The 20,602-nt window shown below is 38.1% G+C and overlaps 1 protein-coding gene across 3 annotated transcripts in view; it reads right to left on the reverse strand.

Annotated features, from left to right (window-relative positions):
• Positions 1 to 19,323: 19,323 nt before the first annotated feature.
• STX7 (syntaxin 7) overlaps positions 19,324 to 20,602 on the reverse strand; it is a 62,503-nt gene continuing 61,224 nt past the window's right edge. For all 3 annotated transcript variants that reach the window (XM_072823817.1, XM_072823808.1, XM_072823811.1), the window contains one exon: positions 19,324 to 19,393. The gene's annotated coding sequence lies outside the window, so the exon portion shown is untranslated. The remainder of the gene's footprint in view (positions 19,394 to 20,602) is intronic.

Genomic DNA, 20,602 nt, shown 5'->3' on the forward strand with positions numbered 1-20,602 from the left:
CAGAGTACCATTGACCTCGGCTGACTCCAATAACACAGTTAGAAGAGAAGTGGTCTACTCCAGCATGTTCTTAACCGTGAATACAGAGGTGAAGACTTTCAGAAAAAAAGGACATCAAAGGGAAAGAATGAAAAGGCAAGGGGTCCCACCCAACCTCACTGGATGAGCTGGGCTTAACATCTTTTTCCCACAGACTGACCAGACCAGCCACTTTGACCCGGAGTGTGAATTTTCCCCAAGGCTGGCAGAGAAGCCTGTGAGAGGAGTTAGGGTGGTATCTGGGATCCAGGTGCATGTTGAAATTAGAGATGGACCTTTCATTCCCTTGTCTCTTGAGTGGTGCCTGCCTGAGATCCTTGAGTTGGACTTGTATGAATAAAGCCCCTCTCAGACTTGCAAACTCCCCTGGAGGCTTTTGACATCACTTGCAAAATACTCACTTTCCTATGAGCTGCCTCCTGTTGCCCTCTGACCTAATGGAAAGATCTAGTTCCTGAGAGAGTTCTGAAATAGCCATTCATTTACAAGAAAGTTAAAACACACATCTGTGGACCTAGGAAATCATTTTGAAGTAATCATTAATTCTGGAAATTTATTTTTTTAAGGTTTTATTTATTTATTCATGAGACACACAGAGAGAGGAAGAGACACAGGCAGAGGGAGAAGCAGGTTCCCCACAGGGAGCCTGATGTGGGACTCAATCCGAGGACTCCAGGATCACGCCCTGAGCCAAAGGCAGGCGCTCAACCACTAAACCATCAAGGCGCACCTAATTCTGGAAATTTAAAATGTGAATGGGTAATTTTTTAATGCTTCTTGATTTCTAATTTACTAAATGGCTATTTAATATCAACTCTCAAAAGAAATGGAGTAAAGTGTATATAGCAAGAAAAAAGGGCCCTAAATATTTTAATTTATTATCTATACATTCATCAAGAAAAGGATAGGGAAGGACGCCTGGGTGGCTCAGCAGCTGAGCATCTGCCTTCGGCTCAGAGCATGATCCCCAGGTCCAGGGATTGAGTCCCACATCGGGCTCCCTGCATGGAGCCTGCTTCTCCCTCTGCTTGTGTCTCTGCCTCTCTGTGTGTGTGTCTCTCATGAATAAATAAATAAATCTTTTTTAAAAGAGAAAGAAAGAAAACGATAGGGATTTTCTTTGAGATCAGAAGAAATGTAATTTCTGTGTGGCAGAGAATGGTGGCTCTGACAATACTGTGTCGCTCTTGAGATACATCAATCCTCTTACCTATGACCCACCACCAGTCTTGCCCTAAATGTCCCTATTTCTGAGCATGAAATCTTTCCAATTATTTTTTTAAGATTTTATTTATTTATTCATGAGAGACACACAGAGAGAGGCAGAGACACAGGCAGAGGGAGAAGCAGGTTCCATGCAGGGAGCCCATTGTGGGACTCGATCCCAGGACCCCAGGATAATGATCTGAGGCAAAGGCAGATGCTCAAAAATTTAGTCACCTAGGTGTCCCATTCAATTAATTAATTTAAATTATGGAAACTTTCTGGTATACAAAATGACATAAAGAATAATAGAGCACATTTCCAAATAAAGATGATCAACTGAACACTTGATTTACCTGGACTCCTTCCTTCCTGAAACCCAATAACACAATTTTTCAAAGCCCTAAATCCACAAAGAAAAAGAGAATGTAAAGGGAGAAAAGAGCAGCAAAATTTGAAAGCCATAAAACACCTAGATCAATGGTAAATGACTTAGCAAACCTGAGAAAACTAAAGCCTAACCTGGCAATAGAGAAAGTCCAGGAAAAAAAGTTACTCTTAAATCCTAGAATCTCCAGATGACCCAGCCCTGAGGACTCCAGATACCCCTGCAAGTGGAGCTGATGGATGGGGAAGACAGAAAAAATATGAAGGATGTTTGGAAATGTAGGAAGCTGGAAGCAACCATATCCTCTCTCTTCCACTCAGCTATGCCTCATGACCCCTCTTCTGCTCCAGCCCCACAATGAAGGTTTACTCTCCAGAAAGTGTAACAGAGCAACTCTAAATGGGGCAGAGGGTGAGGGGATTAGGCAGTGCTGAGGGAAGGAGTTCTGGAAGGAAAGAAGGAGAATAAGTGAAGTATGGAGTGTCAAATTATAGTCCTTCTTTCTCTGCTAGCTTCTAGAACCCTGAGAGAGGATTTAATCCCTCTAGACAGAAGGTTCACTGCCTAATAAAACTGTCCAGTCAGCTCACCCCACCATGAAGACCATGGTATACAAGTCCTGCTAGATTCTAGAACTTTTCCTTGAACTCCCCAGCTTTCAGTGTGAATGAGCTACAAAGGATCACAGAGTATTTGAGAAAATTCTCTACTATTCTAAAATGAAAGAGAGAGACTAAGGGAAGAAAAACAAAGACCCAAATCATCAAAACAATGCAACTTGAGGAATTTGAAACTATTCCAAAGAAAACAAAATACAACAAAAATCTATCATTAATATTCTCAGAGAGCTAAGAAATAATATAGCATCTATGAAATAATAGTAGGATGCCATTAAGAAGAAACAATCAGATACAAAAGGGAGTCTGGAAGATTCAAAATAAAATACCACAAAATAAAATCTCAAAAAAAGACTTGAAAGATAATCTTGAAAATAAAAACCTAGAAAAAAATTTTAAAAGAGAGAGAGGGAAACAGAAATGAAAATAAGATGCTAAATAACAATTTTTAATAACACTAAATCAGCAAAGAAGTTCTCATCCAAAGAATAGAAGTTCCAGATTTAGAAAGCAATTTGGAGAGCAGAGGAGTTGTCAAGTCAGTCAAGAAAATCTCCTAGGGGCACTGGGCTGCCTCAGTCAGTGTAATATAGGACTTTTTATCTCAGGGTTGTGAGTTCAGCCTCACATTGGGTGTAGAGATAACTTAAAAATAAAATTTAAAAGAAAGAAAGAAAGAAAGAAAGAAAGAAAGAAAGAAAGAAAGAAAAGAAAGAGAGAGAGAAAGAAAGAGAGAAAGAAAGAAAAAAGGAAAGGAAAGGAAAAGAAGAAAAGAAAAGAAGAAAGGAAAAGAAAAGAAAAAAAGAAAGGAAAAGAAAAGAAAAGAAAAGAAAAAAGAAAAAAGAAAAGAAAAGAAAAGAAGAAAGGAAAAGAAAAGAAAAGAAAAGAAAAGAAAAGAAAAGAAAAGAAAAGAAAAAAGAAAAGGAAAGGAAAGGAAAAGAAGAAAAGAAAAGAAGAAAGGAAAAGAAAAGAAAAAAAGAAAAGAAAAGAAAAGAAAAGAAAAGAAAAGAAGAAAGGAAAAGAAAAGAAAAGAAAAAAGAAAAAAAAAGAAAAGAAAAAAGAAAGGAAAAGAAGAAAAGAAGAAAGGAAAAGAAAAGAAAAAAGAAAAGAAAAGAAAAGAAGGAAAAGAAAAGAAAAGAAAAGAAAAAAGAAAAAAAGAAAGAAAGAAAGAAAGAAAGAAAGAAAGAAAAGAAAGAGAGAAAGAAAGAAAAGGAAAGGAAAGGAAAAGAAGAAAAGAAAAGAAGAAAGGAAAAGAAAAGAAAAGAAAAGAAAAGAAGAAAGGAAAAGAAAAGAAAAGAAAAAAGAAAAAAAAAGAAAAGAAAAGAATAAAAGAAAAAAATTCTCCCAGGACTATAGACATGGATCCACTGGACTAAGGATGAAAATAAAACTACAGCAAAGAACATCATCATGAAACCACTAAACATGGGGTGAAAACAATATGAAGATTGCCAGAGAAAGGGAATCAGATTAGCTTAAACTTCCCACTAGCTGACTGGAAGCCTGATGTCATTAGAGCTCTAATGCAAAGCCATCAAATTTCTTACAGAAGATTATTTCCCACCTAAACATTGAGACCCAGCAAATGAATAGTCAAGGACAAGGGTACCAATAAAGAATCTCCAGACTTGCAAAATCTCAGAAATTTGTCTCCTTTATATCCTTTCACAGAAATATTTTTTATGGATGAAAGCAAGAGATGGGATGGTTATGGAGCCATGAATCAGAGGGAGAGCCCCCCCAAGAATCTGATGGAGAGAGATCCAGAGATGACAACTCTGTCATAGAAAGAAATCAAGCCTCATTGGCACAGAATAGAAGGTTCCTGAATAACTTCCAAAACTCCATAATTGACAGAGTATCTGATGTGTTCGAGGTATTGAGGGAATTTATACTTCTGGGAGAATATAATGGTAGATATATGCCAAACAGAGAGGGCTACCCCACGACTCAGCAATTGCACCACTAGGTATTTACCCCAAAGATACAGATGCAATGAAACCCCGGACACCTGCACCCGCAATGTTCACAGCAGCAATGTCAACGATAACCAAGCTGTGGAAGGAGCCTCTCAATGTCCCTCGACAGAGGAATGGATAAAGAAGATGTGGTCTATATAGACAATGGAATATGACTTAGCCATCAGATATGACGAATACCCACCATCTGCTTTGACATGGAGGGAACTGTAGGGTATTATGCTGAGTGAAGTAAGTCAGTCAGAGAAGAACAAATCATCAGATGGTTTCCCTCATATGGGGAATGTAAGAAATAGTGAAAGAGATCATAGGGGAAGGAGGGAAAACTGAAAGGGGAAGAAATCAAAGAGAAAGACAAACCATGAGAGACTCTTCAATCTGGGAAACAAACTGAGGGTCGCTGAAGGTGAAGTGGGTGGGGGGAATGGAGTAACTGGGTGATGGGTGTTAAGGAGGGCACATGGTATGATGAGCATTGGGAGTTTTACTATATGTAGGGAAATTGAATTTAAATTTAAAAATATAAAAACCCTAAGCAAACAACATCCATAAGTCAAAAATTAAAAATTTTGGCTTTTACACTTAGGTCTGTGATCTATTTTTTTATTGAAGTTCGATTATTCAAATTATAGTATAACACCCACTGCTCATCCCATCAAGTGTCCTCCTCAGTGCCTATCACCCAGTTACCCCAACCCTGTGCCACCTCCCCTTCCTCAACCCTTTGTTTGTTTCCCAGAGTCAGGAGTCTCTTATGGTGTGTCTCCCTCTATAAATTTTGCCATTCATTTCCCCTCCTTTCCCCTATAATCCCTTTCACTATTTCTAATATTCCCTTATGAGTGAAACATAATAATTGTCCTTCTCCGATTAACTTACTTCACTCAGCATAATACCCTCCAGTTCCATCCACGTTGAAGCAAATGGTGGGTATTTGTCATTTCTAATAGCTGAGTAATATTCCATTGTATACATAGACCACATCTTCTTTATCCATTCATCTTTTGATGGACACCAAGGCTCCTTCCACAGTTTGGCTATTGTGGACATTGCTGCTATGAATATCGGGGTGCAGGTGTCCGGCATTTCACTGTATCTGTATCTTTGGGGTAATCCCCAGCAGCGCAATTGCTGGGTCATAGGGTAGCTGTATTTTATAACTCTTTGAGGAACCTCCACACAGATTTTCAGAGTAGCTGCACCAGTTCGCATTCCCACCAACAATGCAAGATGGTTCTCCTTTCTCCACATCCTTTCCAACAATTGTTATTTCCCGTCTTGTTAATTTTCACCATTTCCACTGGTGTGAGGTGGTATCTCATTGTGGTTTTGATTTGTATTTCCCTGGTAGCCAGTGATGCGGAGCATTTTTCATGCGCTTGTTGGCCATGTGTATGTCTTCTTTGGTGAAATTTCTGTTCATGTCTTCTGACCATTCCAAGATTGGATTGTTTATTACTTTGCTGTTGAGTCTGATAAACTCTTTATAGATCTTGGATACTAGCCCTTTATCTGATATGTCATTTTTAAATATCTTCTCCCATTCTGTAGGTTATCTTTTAGTTTTGTTGACTATTTCTTTTGCTGTGCAGAAGATTTGATCTTGATGAAGTCCCAATAGTTCATTTTTGCTTTTGTTTCCCTTGCCTTCATAGAGGTATCTTGTAAGAAGTTGCTGTGGCCAAGTTGAAAAAGGTTGTTGCCTGTATTCTCCTCTAGGATTTTGATGGATTCTCACATTTAGATCTTCATCTACTCTGAGTTCATCTTTGTGTCTGGTGTAAGAGAATACTCTAGTTTCATTCTTCTGCATGTGGCTGGCCAATATTCCCAGCACCATTTATTGAAGAGACTGTCCTTATTCCAGTGGACAGTCTTTCCTGCTTTGTTGAATATTAGTTGACCATAGAGTTGAGGGCCCATTTCTGGGTTCTCTCTTCTGTTCCATTGATCTATGGGTCTGTTCTTGTGCCAGTACCACACTGTCTTGATGATCACAGCTCTGTAGTACAAGTTGAAATCCAGCATTGTGATGCCCCCAGCTCTGGTTTTCGTTTTCAATATTCCCCTGGCTATTTGGGGTCTTTTCTGATTCCACACAAATCTTAAGATTATTGTTCCAACTCTCTGAAGAAAGTCCATGGTATTTTAATAGGGATTGCATTGAACGTGTACATTGTCCTGGGTAGCATTGACATTTCACAGTATTGACTCCTTCAATCCATGAGCATGGAATATTTTTCCATCTTTTTGTGTCTTCCTCAATTTCTTTCAGAAGCATTCTGTAGTTTTTAGGGTACAGATCCTTTGCCTCTTTGGTTAGGTGTATTCCTAGGTATCTTATGCTTTTGGGTGCAATTGTAAACGGGACTGATTCTTAATTTCTCTTTCTTCAGTCTCATTGTCAGTGTATAGAAATGCCACTGATTTCTGGGCACTGATCCTGCCCACTGTCGAATTACTGTATGAGTTCTAGCAATCTTGGGGTGGAGTCTTTTGGGTTTTTTACCACGTCATCTGTGAAGAGGCAGAGTTTGACTTCTTCTTTGACAATTTGAAAGCCTTTTATTTCTTTTTGTCATCTGATTGCTGAGGCTAGGACTTCTAGTACTATGTTGAATAGCAGTGGTGAGAGCGGACATCCCTGTCATGTTCCTGATCTTAGGGGAAAGGCTCCCAGTGTTTCCCCATTGAGAATGATATTTGCTATGGGCTTTTCATAGATGGTTTTTAAGATGCTGAAGAATGTTTCCTCTATCCCTACACTCTGAAGAGTTTTGATCAGGAATGGATGCTGTATTTTGTCAAATGCTTTCTCTCCATCTATTGAGAGGATCATATGGTTCTTATTTTTTCTCTTGTTGATGTGATCTATCACACTGATTGTTTTATGAGTGTTGAACCAACCTTGCATCCTGGGGATAAATCTTACCTGGACAAGGTGAATAATCTTCTTAATGTACTGTTGTATCCTATTGGCTAGTACTTGGTGAGAAGTTTTTCATCTGTGTTTATCAGGGATATTGGTTTATAATCCTCCTTTTTGGTGGGGTCTTTGTCTGGTTTTGGGATCAAGGTGACGTTGACTTCATAAACCGAGTTTGGAAGTATTCCATCCCTTTCTATCCTTTGGAACAGCTTTAGTAGAATAGATATTATTTCTTCTTTAAACGTTTGATAGAATTCCCCTGGGAAGCCATCTGGCCCTGGACTTTTGTGTCTTGGGAGGTATTTGATGACTGCTTCAATTTCCTCACTGGTTATTGGCTTGTTCAGATTTTCTATTTCTTTCTGCTCCAGTTTTGGTATTTGTGGGTTTCCAGAAATGCATCCATTTCTACTAGATTGCCTAGTTTGTTGGCAATATAGCTGCTCATAATACGTTTTTAAAGTTGTTTGTATTTCCTGGTTATTGGCTGTGACCTCTCCTCTTTCATTTGTGATTTTATTAATTTGAGACTTTTTTCTTTTTAATATGGTTGACTAAGGGTTTATCTATCTTATTAATTCTTTCAAAGAAACAACTCCTGGTTTTATTTATCTGTTCTACAGTTCTTGTGGTCTCTATTTCATTGTATTCTACTTGAATCTTTATTATATATCTTCTTCTGTTTGGTGTAGGCTTTACTTGTTCTTTCTCCAATTCCTTTAGGTGAATGGTAAGCTTGTGTGTTTAAGTTTTTTCCTTTTTTTTTTTTGAGGGAGGCTTGTATTGTGATGTATTTCCCTCTTAGGACCACTTTTTGCTCTATCCCAAATATTTTGAATGGTTGTGTCTTCATTTTCATTAGTTTCCATGAATCTTTTTAAATCCTCTCTAATTTCCTGGTTGACCCATTCATCTTTTAGCAGGATGCTCTTTAACCTCCACGTGTTTGAGTTCCTTCCAATTTCTTCCTGTCCTTGAGTTCTAGTTTCAAAGCATTGTGGTCTGAAAATATGCAGGGGACAATTCCAGTCTTTTGGTAGTTATTGAGACCTGATTTGTGACCCAGTACGTGGTCTATTCTGGAGAAAGTTCTATGTGCACCTCAGAAGAATGTGTATTCAGTTGTGTTCAGATGGAAAGTTCTGTATATACCTGTGAAATCCATCTGGTCCAGTGTATCATTTAAGGCTCTTGTTTCTTTGGTGATGTTGTGCTTAGATGAGCTGTCATTTGCAAAAAGTGTCGTATTGAAGTCTCCTACTATTACTGTATTATTATCTAAGTATATCTTTACTTTGGTTATTAATTGATTGATATACTTAGCAGCTCCCACATTAGGGACATAAATATTCATGATTGTTAGGTCTTCTTGTTGGATAAACCCTTTAAGTATGATATAGTATCCTACTTCATCTCTTACTACAGTCTTTGGGATAAACTTTAATATGAGGATTGCTACCCCAGCTTTCTTTTGAGGACCATTTGAATGGTAAATGGTTCTCCACCCCATCATTTTCAGGCTAGAGGTGTAATTAGGTCTCAAATGAGTCTCTTGTAGGCAGCAAATAGATGGGTCTTGCTTTTTATCCAGTCGGGTACCCTGTCTTTTGAAGGGATCCTTTAGCCCATTCATGTTCAGAGTAACTATTGAAAGATATGAATTTAGTGTCATTGTATTACCTATACAGTACCTGTTTTTGTGAATTGTTTCTCTGTGCTCCTTCTTTTACAGGGTCCCCTTAATATTTCTTGCAGAGCAGGTTTGGTGGTCACATATTCTTTCAGTTTCTGTCTATCTTGGAATCTCTTTATCTCTCCTTCTATTCTGAATGAGAGCCTTGCTGTATAAAGTATTCTTGGCTGCATGTTCTTCTCATTTAGTGCCATGGATATATCCTGCCAGCTCTTTCTGGCCTGCCAGGTCTCTGTAGAGAGGTCTACTGTTAATCTGATATTTCTCCCCATATAAGTTAAGAATATCTTGTCTCGAGTTACTTTAAGGATTTTCTCTTTATCTTTGGAATTCGCAAGTTTCACTATTAAATGTCGAGGTGTTGGACAGTTTTTATTGATTTTAGGGGGGCATCCTGTCTATCTCTTGGATCTGAATGCCTGTTTCCCTCCCCAAATTAGGGAAGTTCTCAGCTATGATCTGTTCAAATACACTTTCCTATTCTGGAAACCCAATTATATGTTAATTCTTCCTTCTCAGGCAATCATTTATTTCCCTAAGCCTTTCCTCATAGGGTCTTACTTGTTTTTCACTTTTTTCCTCAGCTTCTTTCTTTACCATCAACTTGTCTTCTACGTCACTCACTCTCTCTTCCACCTCAAGCAGTTTGGACATCCAGTTTGGATTTCATCTCAGTTCATCTATTTTTAATTTCAACTGATTAGATCTCAATTCTGCAGTAACAAAGTCCTTTATGCTTTTTTTTTCCCAGAGCCACTAGTAGCTTTATAATTGTACTTCTGATTTGACTTTCTGACATCGAATTGTAATCCATATTCTGTAACTCTGTGGCAGATAGTACTGTTTCCAGTTTTTTCTTTTGTGGTGAATTCTTCCTTCTAGTCATTTTGTCTAGTGCAGAGAGTGGCTGCATAAGTGTGCTGAGTCAAAAATATCATGCACAACCTAAGTAAAATACACCCTAGATGATTCCAAAGAGGTCAGAGACCAGAAAATGAAAAAGTTCAGAACAAAATAAAAGAACCACTAAAGTGAAAAACAAATTTTAAATCAAAGTAGTAAAAATAAAAGGCCAAAAACCACAAAGAAGAAAAAAAAATTAAAAGGAAAAAGAAAAAAAAAGTAAAGAAAAGAGGAAAAAGAGGGGGAAAAGGGGTGGCTGGGGGATGGTGGTGTTGATGAAATTTTAGTGAAAGGAGAATGTATTCTACCTGAGGGGTCCTAGAGGGTGATCCTCCTGGTCCTGAGTGTATTATGCTCTGTATGTTAGAAGATGCTCAATCCCAAATTTATATAAATCAGCAATACTTGTAGAGAGCCCCACCATTGACCACCAACACATAAACAAGATAAAAAAAAAAAAGGGGGCAGAATGGGAAGGAAGAGAGAATATAATCTCACAGAATGAACCAGTACTGTGTTCCACTTGGTTCTGGGTGCATGCTGGTCATGATTTAGAAGGTATTAACTTTTTTTTTTTTTTTTTTTTTATGATAGTTACAGAGAGAGAGAGAGAGGGAGGCAGAGACACAGGCAGAGGGAGAAGCAGGCTCCATGCACCGGGAGCCCGATGTGGGACTCGATCCTGGGTCTCCAGGATCACGCCCTGGGCCAAAGGCAGGCGCCAAACCGCTGCGCCACCCAGGGATCCCAGAAGATATTAACTCAAAAAAAAAAAAAAAAAGAAGAAGAAGAAGAAGAAGAAGAAGAAGAAGGTATTAACTTCCACCATTGTAAAACAAAACGAGGCAGAAAAAACAAAGAGCACAAAACAAAAACCCATATCTTGTATATCTCCCAAAATTAAATTGAATACGTTGAAGGGAATGCAGAAGTGAAAAAAATATCTAAGATGTAATTCTACAAATATGAAAGTCAAAAAGGGAAAAACTTAAAAATGAAGAGCAGGTAAAATATTGTAGTTAAGGTGGGAAAAGAGAAAAAATATTGGGCATTTTTAGTCTGATAAAAAATGAGTCATAATGGAAAAAGGAAAAAAAGAAAAAAGGACCCTCTAATTCTGTATACTATTTCCCCTCAATTTTCCCTCGGTCCTGGAGCTTTCCAGCGCTGCTCTGTCAAGAACTTGCTCTTCCCCTGTCCTTCCAGCTGGTCTTCTGGGGGAGGGGCTGTTGTGCTGATTCTCAGGTGTGTGCACCTGGGGGAGCTGCCTCCATGGGGCAGTGGGAGCTGTTTACCCCATGAGGCCTCTGTCCCCTGGGGCCCCACCCCTCCCAGGCATGGGGTGACACCAGGAGGAACAATAACACTGGTGGGGGCCAGCTCTCCAACTCTGGAGTCAGCTCTGGAGTCAGCTCCCGGCAGTAACTACCACAGTCTCCCAGTCCGCAGGGGCCTGGATGCTTCCTGGGGGTGCTGATCTGCACAGCTTGGGGGCGCCCGCGGCAGGAGAGTCCTCACTGTCCAGTGCCCTCCCCGCCTCCGCCTGTGGGTGGGGGGAGGAACGCAGGATCCCCAGCTGTGTCCACTTGACGCCCTGGGATCGGGGCCTGTGCTGCTGGACCTGCGCTGCCGGGGCCGCCCTCCCGTGGGGATCTGGGGCTCAGCCATCTCCATTCGGAGCCCCCGCCCAACCCCTGGCATCTCCCCGATGCTCCGGGGGCTGTGGGCTCCAGCCCATCACCCGGATCCGCGGGGTCTGCGGTGCGCTTTCACCTGGGCGCCCCTCCTCTAAGTGACCCCAGGGATCTGGAGGCTTCCCTGCCCGTCCTGCGGTTCTGCCCGATTTCCGTGCTGAGCGCTTTTCCCTCTGGGAAGAATCCGGTGCGGAGTTTTAAAGTCCCCGCTTCTCCGGGTCTGGGCTTACTGATCATTTTTATGTTTGTTTCATTTTAAAATTTCCTTTACCATTTTAAAAATAGTTACATTATATTTTTATCTTCATAATTTTTAAATCTGAAATCCCGAGTGTTCAGTTATGTAGTTTACTGTTTCTTTTGAGTCTCATCCATAAAGCCTTATCTCTTTGTGTGCTTTATAATTTTGTAATGTATAATCATATCTATTAACTAAGTACTACATGAGAATCAGAGAAGTTATGGTTTGAAAATGTGTATCTCTAGAGAGGATTTAATAATTGATTTTGCCCAATACCTCATGGCTACCAACCTAGGACTACTTTTTGTCAATTTTCTTTAATCTGGGATTCTTGCTGCCTGCGGAAAGTGTAAATCCAAACCTGAAGCCACGTGAGGGTCTGACTGTGGCTATAAATTCTTAGAGAACAATTTTTTTCCACTGCACTCAGCCCAGTAAAAATGGTACTTATTGTTTTCCTTTCTCTGTGGTCAGATTTTTCTAGTTCCCCTTTTAGTAAGTGTGTAACACTTTCAGGATTCCAGTTGTATTCTAAGATTCTTATTCCAAATCCTTATCTTTCTGAATGTAAGCCTTAATTATTAAGAACTACTGTGGTTAGATTATGCTTCAGATCCAGGAGGATGGAGACTGATTGTCAAATCCTTTGGGAGTAACTATTAATTTAGTGTTGTTTAGCACTAAGGTTTTTAGCTTCTTCTACTATTTTTTCTTATTTCTTGAGTGCACACCTATATATCGGGTGATGTTTCCAGGATGGCCTTCAATGATCTTTCTGATATTCACGTTCTTGTGTCATTCCTTCCCACATGGAATTGTGGTTGTTAACACCATGTGTCCATTGGGGTAATGTGGAAATGACAATGTATGTCTTCCAAGGATAGGTCCTAAAAATGTTGCAGCTGCTATCTTTGCGTCTCTCAGGGATGGCTTGCTCTAGGGTAAACCTGCATCATGTCGTAAGGACATTCAAGCAGCCAATGGAGAGGCCCACATGGGGATGAACTAAGGCTTCCCACCAACAATGAGCATGAAGTTGCCAACTATGTGAGGGAGCCACTTGAAAGTAGATGCCAGCTACTGTTCCTGAATCTTGAATTACAAAAGCTGTAAGAAACAATGAATGCTTACTGTTATTTTTAGCCATTAGGTAATTTGTTACAGAGATATAGAAATCTAATACAAGTTGCATTATTGTATCATATCCAGAATTTTAAGATGTTTCTAAAGGGAGTGTTCATAATTTTTTAGTCCATTATATTTCTAGGAACAGAAGTATTAGTTATAAATGCACACAGGTAGCCTCCTGCTTTAAGATTTTTTCACTTGCTAGTCTCTTCCCTAGTCACCTTATCTAAAACTTCAGACCCTCTCTTATACTTCCTGTCCTCCTTCTCTTTTTTCTTTTTTCTTTTCTCCTTTTTCCCCTCCTTAACACTTAGCATCATTGAACATACTAATGACTTTATTTTTTTTTAATTGCCTATATTCCAATGGGAACATATACTCTATTAAGAACAAGGATTTTGTTCTGATTCATTTACTGTGTCCCATGATTCAAGAATAGTGCTTGGCAAATAAATAGTAAGTGTTCAATAAATATTTATAGAATTATTAAAGGAGTAGATGAAATTTTAGCTTGAACTTCAGTCACATTATCTTGATAAAACCCTCATCTATTATAGTCTGCTACCTCCCCAAAGCATTCATAATCCCCAATAGTATCAGCCATGACATCTCAGTCCTCCAGATCAGGAGGTGGAGTGTGCCATGGTCTCCCTTTCACTCATTTCTATTCTTCTTAATGTCTATAGCACTCACCTGGCTCTTTCTCATTGAAATCACTGAAAATTTTTGGCTAGTGAAATCCCTGAGTTTTCTACTTAGAGTTTGCTTTAACCCAAGTTTGTAATCTCTTATCTACTTCTTAAATCTTATTTAAATAGCAAAAACCTCCATACTGAAGCTAACACTTTTCAGATCTCTAAAATGGGAAAAGGGGTGTTAATTTCACTATATCTATTTATCCACCTTCAGCATTTCCTCCAACCTCACTTTTTAACATAGACATTGTGAACCCCATTCCTCATAATATTAAACTTTAAATACCGGATTCCTATACAAAGTAGCATTGGAAAACTCTAGAAAGAACACTGAATGCAAAGTCTTTTAAGAATTTTATTCTTCCTTGCATACTTAGCCAAAATGGTCTTTTTATGTTAGTTTAAATTCCACAAAAAGATTATGTTTATTTGGTTATTCTTCACTAAAAAAGGAAAAGTTGTGTTTGTTATTGTAAGTATTAAAGTGGAAAAGAATGCTAGAGTTTCTAAGTAAGAAGAATGTGACCCAATTAGATTTATTCCTTGCTTCTCTCTTACAGATATTTGTTATGCCAGCACACTGATGAAAGCATGCCCAGTTATTGTATAAAAAGAATACAAAAGGAACACTTGGTTGTTTAACTTAAACAATATTGTCCTAAGAAATATTACTGGGAAATATTTACTTGAGTATAAAGAAGAAGGTTATTTCTGTCCTTAGAATATATGGATGTTTAAATATGCCATAAAACTGTCATTTAGCTAACTAGACTCAGATCTCCACATGGCAGATGAACCAAACTAATTATACTAGAAAATGGTGTTAGCTTTATATTAATTCAGCTATCAGGGCAGTGGAGTGATACAACAGAGAATCAAAAATCACTTGGAATACTTTGGTAATCTGTCTACCAAAATGAAATAAATTTTTAGTTTTCAAAGGTTTTTTCATGATAAGATAAAAACTTTAAAAAGAAAATATGGATCAATTTCCCATCATATGTTCCATGATGAGGATACTATTACTGTTACTGTCAATTTAGATGGAACAGTTAATACATATTTGCAATTCATAATTTCATACAAAACATCTTGAATTCTCCTTTCTTTGAGATAGTCATGTATTGTTTTACTGAGACCAACTTTCCCCTTCTGAACAGTTTAGATCAAATCAAATCAAATCAGTTTAGAACAAATCACTAGAGAGAAATGTCTCAAGGTACGCACAGGGGCAAATGGAAGCAAGTATGTAAACATGCATGGAAAGAGGGAGAGTAGACTAACACACCTTTCATTTGTCATTCTACTTGCAACCCTGAGACAATGCTGTCGGGCTTGTGTCTTTTCAGGACATGGAACATCTTTCACTGAGTTCATATAGAACTGAAATGTATGTAATTTTCCTGGAAAAAAGTTCCCCTGTGCACCTGTGCTGCACATGGCTTTCTAGCAGGTACTCAGGCTATCGTATTCCAGGAAATCTGAGCTAAATTAATTTTATATGAGCTAATGCAAGAATTTGTATACAGATAATATATATATGTAATATATATATGTAATAAAATGAACTATAAAATATATTAAAAATACACATAATATATAAGTAAATATAGCAAAGTTGTTAAAGGGATGGAGTATTGCAATTGAAGAGGAGAAAGATTGTAAGACAACACCACAGGTATAGTAGGATGGCAAGTGCTTAACCTCAAGACATCCTAGCTTTTAAATTTTTGGACCCCTGCTTACACTAAGTTAAGTCTGAGAGAAGATCAAGATGTTTGCTCTTAGGGTAGATTCTGAAATACAAGAGAAAGAAGTTTATTTTCTCATCCATGGGATAGTAATACTTCACCTCCACTCATATTTGCATCCAACAGGAGTCAGTTAACTCTTGGCTCTGTCTCCCCTTCTAAATTGAAAGTCTGGGAACATGAGAGTTTGAGACCCTTCATTGACCAGCTCACTCAGCTGCTTTCTCTAAACTGAAAATGATAAAATATGTATCAATATGTATCAACTGACTACATACTAGTCACTCAATAATTTTTTTAAGATGAGGGGGAGGAATAAAGGGTGAAGGGTATAAATATAAACATGAAACTCCCTCTGTAACTGAACAACTTCATTCTGTTTTAAAGTTTTAAAGATCCAAGGTCAGACTAGTAAAACATGTATATCCACAATGTATTCTGTTGTGCATAAGATTTAATACCATGCTCTGTATTAGAAAGTCAATAGGTTAACTGAGTAAAATATTTCTATGTGTTTCTTTTCTCTGTATCTTCTGGATATAAATTCACTACCATCTTTTTCTCCACTGTTAACTTGTTTCCTAATTATGAACCTCCCAACTGCTTCTCTTGTTAGCCTTTCAAATCATTTGTAAATGGGGAAATGTTTTGAATTCAAGTATAATGTAAAAGAATTGTGATCGCTGCCCACTCTGGAAATATGGCTTCATTTAGAGTGTTTATAGTTATTAAACTGTAAGAAAAGACAGAACGTAAAGACTGCTAACTCTGGGAAACGAACTAGGGGTGGTAGAAGGGGAGGAGGGCGGGGGGTGGGAGTGAATGGGTGACGGGCACTGGGGGTTATTCTGTATGTTGGTAAACTGAACACCAATAAAAAATAAATTCAAAAAATAAATAAATAAATAAATAAATAAAAATTAAATAAATAAATAAATAAATGAATGAATGAATAAATAGATGTGCACCGAAAAAAAAATAAATAAATAAACTGTAAGAAAAATATAATTGATAGGAGGTAATGTGAACAGAGAATAAATTTTACTTGTTTATAAATCACTTTAAGTTCGCTAAACACAACCTATGGGTGAATTTTCTCAAATGTAAACAATGTTGATTTTCAAATGTCAAAGCTTCTCATTCAATCATGTTCTTTCTTCCAATGGAGCCAACTGATGTAGTAATCAACTGTGAAATATTATTTTCAACAAAATCTGAGACTACAAACAATGTCTTATTATTTTTATTCCCTTTAAAAATTAACCACTAAAAGTTTAGAAAACAAATTTGATATTTTCTAATATTTTATCCTTTGTGCTGTTATTCTAGATATTTGATATTTCTGTTATTTATGGTTTATAATATGCTTTTCAATACTTAGGCTATTGCCTGGAATAGTTCATTGAATTGATTTTTTTTTTCTGTGAAATCTCTTCTTTATTTGAAACCCAAAAAATGTATTAATTATGTGTCAGGCTTATTCCATTCATCTTGCATAAGCTTGATTCTTTAAACATAGATAGACTGAAGGACTATAATACCACAAAAATATCAAAACTATAAACCAGTTAAAACAAATTTTCTGATCTTTCAATGCTAAGATTATAAATGAATCTCTGTAAGTATGGCCAAATGTATCCACAGTCATGTACCTCTACAGAAGCCAAAAAGCATACCTTGAAGGGATTCAAATCTAAGGGTGCCAACATGAAATACAAGCTTGATTGAACTGAGATCATCAGGCAGGTCTTTGGATGGAAAGGAGAGTTACTTTGCTCACTGAAGCTTTTCACTGAACCAAGATTCTGTTTAATCCCTGGGAGAACTCTGTTGAAGCTGAGAAGAGAAAGTGACCCTTTCTCTGCTGGATTTATCGCAAACTCTGCTCAATTCATATTCCATAAAGGAAAGTCCTGTTTTAAGGTCTTGGAGCCCAGTTCATTCAAGTCAAAGTGTTTGATTTTCTTTAAGCTATTATTCTTTAAGTTATTATCACTATTATTATTTTTATTTGAGAGGTGATGGATTCATGAACCCCGTGAAGATTCAAACACAATCAAGCACCAACAAGGAGGGCATCGTAAAACAGCACACATCTGGACTTCAACATTCACAAAATGTGTAGCAGAGAGGGGTCCCTGGCTGGCTTAGTTGGTAGGGTATGCAACGCTTGATCTTGGGATCATGAATTCGAGCCCCATGTTGGGCATTGAGTGTACTTAAAAAAATGTGTAGTGGGAGGAATGCTCAGAGAGAATCACCTCCCTTTCTGGGGCAAGAGAAGACTAGCAGCTGCATATTCTGAGGCACTGGGACCACAAAGAAACCCCAGGAATACATGCAGGGGGAACAATCTCAATTCATCCAGGCTTGTTATCAAGTCAATTTTCTAAATGTATGAATAGAGATAAGAGAACCTAATCTTTAATTAGTCACTTATTTCTTGGGGTCAGGACTACCTTTTGGTGAAGTGAATAAAAGGCTACACTTGGATTTGGAAGTAGTGTGCATTAGAAGATGCCTGTTAACTAATATGTATTTCCTTGCCCAAGTATATAGTGTTATCTTGGTTTTCATGCTATTATTTTTATTTTCTGAAAATGTGGAAGATAAAATATAGAAAAATCAAAATGAAGGTTTTCTCTCTTTTTTATATAAAAAAGATAATTGACGGGTTTTTGTTTGTCTTTTGTTCTATTTTAGGGAGACTTTAAAAGCAAGGCCAATTTGGAATTTGTAAAACATTACTGGCATTCTCTTTTAAATAAATACTATTGTTGGATGGGTGATTCAATAGAGAATCAGGAAAGACTTTCTTTTTGAGGGTTATATGATTCTTCCTAACATTTTTGGTAAACTAAAATTTTAAAAAGATAACATTAACATTATTGTCTTATTTGTGTGTTTGTTTTTGCTTTTCTATACCTGGAAGGGTGGGAGGCACCTGGGTGGCTCAGCTGGCTAAGCATCTGCCTTCGGCTCAGATAGGTAGGTGATCCTGGGATAGAGCCCCCATGTGGGGCTCCCTGCTTAGTGGGGAATATGCTTCTCCCTCACCCTGCTCATACTTTCCCTCTCTCCCAAAGAAATAAATAAAATCTTCTATACCTGAAAGAGAGAGATGACATATTTCATGAGAGGAATATGACATAGATAATGGTGATTTTTGGCAAGGAAAGAATTGGTAAATGCTAATGATCCTCTCCATTTCCTTCTGCCTCTTTCAGTGGCAGGTGAGCTGAGAACAAGAGTGAGAGTATTAGAGGGAGAAGGGGCATGGGGTCTAGTAGCTGCACCACATAGCTGTAGAGCTATGGCAGGATGCTTCCTCCAGAAATGCCTCCTCCCCCAAAAGCTCAAGTGGTGATAGAAAGCACACAGCAGAGAAGTATAAAAAAAGGAAGGCCAAGGTCTCCTAAGGATCATGGGCTTCAGATAGCAAAGCTGAGGTGCAGAACCAGGCAAACCAGGGCCAGGGGGCAGAGGTTTCCAGAGTGCCAGTAATGCAGGAATCATAGAGGAGGTGAAGGAACAGTGATGGGAGATGATGGCATAAGGCAGTGCAGTCCTGTGGAATTTCATAAGGAGTTTCTTAAAATGTAGATTGACAGGTCCCACAGGGATTTCTAGTGAGGTAGGTTTTTCATAGGCTCAGAAATCTGTATTTTAACCAGCTTATTCCAATCCAGGGCTTATCAACTACACTTCGTGAAGCCCTGGTGCAAGGGATCAGAGGTACAGTGTCTTGTCTTTTTGGCAACAAGGCATAGGCTGGAATTTTTTCAGCTTTCAGAATGGGAATAAGTTTCCGTCCTAGTTCTACTGTATGGTCAATCTCTGTATCTTTTGAGAATTGTACAGGTCCACATATTCCAGAAGTTATGCAGGTGACACCTTGGACATTTAATAGTGGCTTTAACCATTCTTTACTACTTGAGGTAAAAACCCCTGACTCAGGGCAGCAGGGCAAGGCAGGAAGAGTAGGAGTCACAGAAGGTATATTCCTTCTTCCAGAACATAGAACTGTGGAATTTAAATTGTTGTGGGCAAAAGAAACATACAATTTTGTATCCTATTTTTTACTTACATCATATCTTTAGCATCATTTCATACTTCTATAAAATCTTCATGTTCTGCAAAACATAAAATCAAGCAGGCTTTCAATAATTCAAACAACTGCTCTGCTATGTAGGGTATAATATATCACTTCAAAGTTTTTCCTATTACATGGCAATTAACATCTCGGATGATAGAGTGTCTTTTCTTGTTTCCTAGGCTAAATTCCTACAAGTCCCAGGATACAGGTTGGGATCCTGCTCAAATGGCACATGCCTTTTTGTTCAGCTTTGATACATACTGCTAAATTGTGAGAATTGTTTAATGCAGCATAACCCTTGTTTTCAAGGAGACGCTTCCATTTGTAGTCAAAAAGAAGTGCCATAAAATCCTATTGGTTCCTAAGTCTCAAAATCCAGTTTCACAGCATCTGTGACATTACAATAGATTTCTCAAGATATTCAAGTATCTGGGATAATATGGAGGAAGCTAATATCATTCAATCTGGACCCACATTTATATTAATTCGTCTGAAATTAGAAATGCTTCTTATGCCCTATGAAAGAGGAAAAACCAAATAAGATTTGTCAGATCAGCTACAGGCATCTATCGCACTAGATAATTGCAGCTCTACTAACACTTTATGATAAATGTGTATTTGTGAAAACAAATACCCTGCCCCAATTCATGTCCAGATTCTACACTAAGCCAGCTCATTGCACAGACACAGCTCATTGTCAGTAACACTGCCAAAGATGCCTAGCACAACAATGAAGTCTTCCATGTGATATTTCTGTGGCTTCTGGGGTTTTCTCATGCTTTGTATAGATACTAATTTCTAGAGTCCTACTTTTCAGTCTAGAAAACATGAAAAAAGAGGCAACAGAGCTGAGAAAATTGAATATACACATTGATTTGTCCTCATGCCAAAGTGAGTCTTAAGGTAAAACGAAGGTTCATTCAAGCTCATTCAAGATTAGTTAAGACTAGAATAGCCATTGAAGAAAAGAGGAATTGTTCTGGAGGGAGATTGTAAGAGTAAAACAAAACAAAACAAAAAAAAAAGTTTTGAAAGGTGAAGATAAAGATGTTGGCCACAGGAAAGGCCAGAGCTTCCTGGTAGGATGCAATCTCAATGAAATGGATTTTTGTGAGAAACAGTAGTAATTACGAGGATGGGCAACATCTTTTATCATTGTGAAGGCGTGGGAGCAGAATGGCACAGTAGTTGAGAACAGTTGGCCTAGGTTCAAAACTTCTCCATATGTTAGTTAGCTGTGTGACTG

The sequence above is a fragment of the Canis lupus genome, chromosome 1 (genome assembly GCF_048164855.1).
Source record: "Canis lupus baileyi chromosome 1, mCanLup2.hap1, whole genome shotgun sequence".
Classification (NCBI taxonomy): Eukaryota; Metazoa; Chordata; class Mammalia; order Carnivora; family Canidae; genus Canis; species Canis lupus.